General features: G+C 44.5%; 1 long non-coding RNA gene across 1 annotated transcript; it reads right to left on the bottom strand.

The window, feature by feature from the left end:
- Positions 1 to 895: 895 nt before the first annotated feature.
- LOC107300448 lies at positions 896 to 2247 on the bottom strand. Its single transcript, XR_001549220.1, has 2 exons — positions 2199 to 2247; positions 896 to 1114 (listed from the first exon to the last, which is right to left on the bottom strand). It is a non-coding gene; the product is annotated as an uncharacterized LOC107300448 (long non-coding RNA).
- Between the last annotated feature and the right edge of the window lie 1045 nt (positions 2248 to 3292).

Genomic DNA, 3292 nt, shown 5'->3' with positions numbered 1-3292 from the left:
GTAAGGACCGTGTTGTGGAGTTGTACTTCCTGCAGGATGTTTTTCTGCCTGGGTCCCTTCACTGTGGAAGACAGGCGCAGGCTGTTGGGGATGTGTCTGTGTTGTCTGCCTCTCACACTGAAGTGCAAATGGTTCCTGTAGTCTGCAATGTTTTCTGGAAATCCGTTCATCCTCCTGCACCATCCGAAGGGAATCCATCCCAAAGTGCAGAGATCAATGTCCATGGAGATGCTCCATCATCCAGGTCATAAAATAAATAAAGATAGAGATAGAGATAGAGATAGATAGAGATAGAGATAGAGATAATAAAGATAGAGATAGAGATAGAGATAGAGATAGAGATAGAGATAGAGATAGAGATAGAGATAGAGATAGAGATAGAGATAAGATAACCTTTATTGTCATTTTTTTACTGTGGGCACAATGGCTCACATCAAAAATGAAATTTAGTTGCCCGCTCTCAAAGGGAAACACGTACATGACACACACCTAAGCATACTATATACAACATATGTATAGACCAGGGGTAGGCAACCCANAAAGGAACAACTCCAAAGACAAAAGTCCAGGAAGGTATTAAACCCCACTACACCCAGCACCATGTGGTCAGCCACCCCAGAAACATGCTGCTATCACTGAAGTTTCTGGCAACTCAATAAACAAGAACCTTCTTTCTTAAAGCAGTCTCCATTTTGTTTATACCCGGCTTGGACTGGACCCTGATGAATATTTTTCTTTGAACATAATGATTTATCTTTAAACGTTTACATGCTTTTTAACAGCCTAGAAGCCTCAAACATTCTGAAGCCCCTCAGAAAACGTGCCAGCATTTATACTACCGTGGTTCCCACTCAACTCACACACATTGTAAAACAGTCAAGTGCCAGGCTAGATGGTATTGTGTAAAAACATTTATTGGTTTTAGCATATATACTGTATATATTTCTGGTTCTCCAGAAGCTTCCAATGCTGCAGTTAGCTTTTTTGTCCTGATTCTCAAACGGTCCACTTGGCTGGTTATGGAATGGGATAGGAAGCCATGTTGGTGATGCCGCATTGATTGGATCCTTGTTCCAAGAGCATGTATCCGTTGTCCCCCCAATAACGAGACCAACTGCGAAGAGAAGCATGCAGGAGATTTATTTCAAAACCATGTAGGGCAGGGCCTGTTGGGAACTGGGCCACGCAAGCGGCAGGTGAGCACATGAAACCTTATGTGTGCATGCGCGGGAACTAGGTTGCATGTGCGAAACCATTCGCCACCTACCTGCTTCTGCTGCCGGTTCATGGGGCTAGAAAGGTTGGGGACTGCTGGAATAGGGAATCGTTCTGGCTGTGGAATTCTGGGAGTTATAGTCCATGTGTCTTCAAGTGGCCAAGACTGAGACACTCTGGAATGGAGTGTACTGTAGTGTTGTGTTGTGTTGTGTAGTGGCGTGGCATGGCATGGCATGGCATGGCGTGGAATGGAATAGAATAGAATAGAATAGAATAGAATAGAATAGAATAGAATAGAAAATATGGAATGGAGTGGAGTGCAGTGGAGTGCAGTGCAGTGCAGTGCAGTGCAGTGCAGTGCAGTGCAGTAGAGTAGAATAGAGTAGAGTAGAGTAGAGTAGAACAGAACAGAACAGAACAGAACAGAACAGAACAGAACAGAACAGAATAGAACAGAATAGAATAGAGTTGGAAGGGACCATGGAGGTCTTCTAGTCCAACCCCCTGCTCAGGCAGAAAACCCTATACCATTTCAGACAAATGTGTGTCCAATCTCTTCTTAAAAACTTTCAGTGTTGGAGCATTCACAACTCCTGGAGTCAAGTTGCTCCATTGGTTAATTGTTCTCACTGTCAGAAATTTCTCCTTAGTTTTAAGTTGCTTCTCTCCTTGATGAGTTTCCATCTATGGCTTCTTGTCCTGCCTTCAGGCGCTTTGGAAAATAGCTTAACTGCCTCTTCTTTGTGGCAATCCCTGAGATATTGGAAGGCTGCTATCCTGTCCCCCCTCGTCCTTCTCTTCATTAAACTAGACATACCCAATTCCAGCAACCGTTCTTTGTATGTTTTAGCCTCCAGTCCCCTAATCATCTTTGTTGCTCTTCTCTGCACTCTTTCTAGTGGCCAAGATTGTAACACTCTAGAATAGTAGAGGTTGCCCTCTAGTTACCCCCCTGCCAGTATCCCCTTCCCTTCACTCACCTGTTCTTCACAATCCAGTACTTGGTGCTGTTGTATCCAACCACCAGCATAGCATGAGTCAACTGGGGGTCGCCACGCCAGGGATTTTTAAAGATACCTAGAGAAAGAGGAGGAGAAATCATACGGTAAAGCGAAAGCTCCGTGCTTCTTTGCCAGATCATCTGGATTTTGAAATAATAGGAAATACTTCTAGCTCGGGGTTTTAGATTTTGGCTGTGGTTTGTTTCTCCAAGCTTCTTTTAATATAATTCCTGAACGTTTCGTTAGCAAAATAGGTAACACCATCAGCAGGAGCTGCAAGTATTTCCTGTTATTTCAAAATGATATTCCACCAAAGGAGCAGTTAACATTGATCTGGATCAGGGGTAGGCAACCTTGGCTCTTTTATGACTCGTGGACTTCAACTCCCAGAATTCCTGAGCTAGCCATGCTGAAGGGAAAGGGAGAGGTTTCCAAGCTGAGCCTTGCTGGCTGAGGAATTCTGGGAGTTGAAGTCCACGAGTCATAAAAGAGCCAAGGTTGCCTACCCCTGGTGTAGGTGGTACCTGACTCAATAGCAGTAACTGTGAAAGGGACCTCAGAGTCCTAGTGGACAGTCACTTAGATATGAGCCAGCCGTGTGCTGCAGCTGCCAGTGCTAGGCTGCATTAACAGAGGGATAGAATCAAGATCACGTGAAGTATTAATACCACTTTACAATGCCCTCATAAGGCCACACTTGGAATACTGCATCCAGTTTTGGTCACCACGATGTAAAAAAGATGTTGAGACTCCAGAAAGAGTGCAGAGAAAAGCAACAAAGATGATCAGGGGACTGGAGACTAAAACTATAAGGAACGGTTGCTGGAATTGGGTATGGCTAATTTAACAAAGAGAAGGACGAGGGGGGACATGCTAGCAGTCTTCCAGTATCTCAGGGGCTGCCCCAAAGAAGAGGGAGTCAAGCTATTCTCCAAAGCGCCTGAAGGCAGGACAAGAAGCAACGGATGGAAACTGATCAAGGAGAGAAGCAACCTAGAACTAAGGAGAAACTTCCTGACAGTGAGAAAAATCAATCAATGGAATAACTTGCCTCCAGAAGTGGTGAATGCTCC

This window comes from Protobothrops mucrosquamatus, unplaced genomic scaffold (assembly GCF_001527695.2).
Source record: "Protobothrops mucrosquamatus isolate PMUCROS unplaced genomic scaffold, P.Mucros_1.0 scaffold7114, whole genome shotgun sequence".
Lineage (NCBI taxonomy): Eukaryota > Metazoa > Chordata > Lepidosauria > Squamata > Viperidae > Protobothrops > Protobothrops mucrosquamatus.
This window is presented reverse-complemented; position numbering and strand designations above follow the sequence as displayed.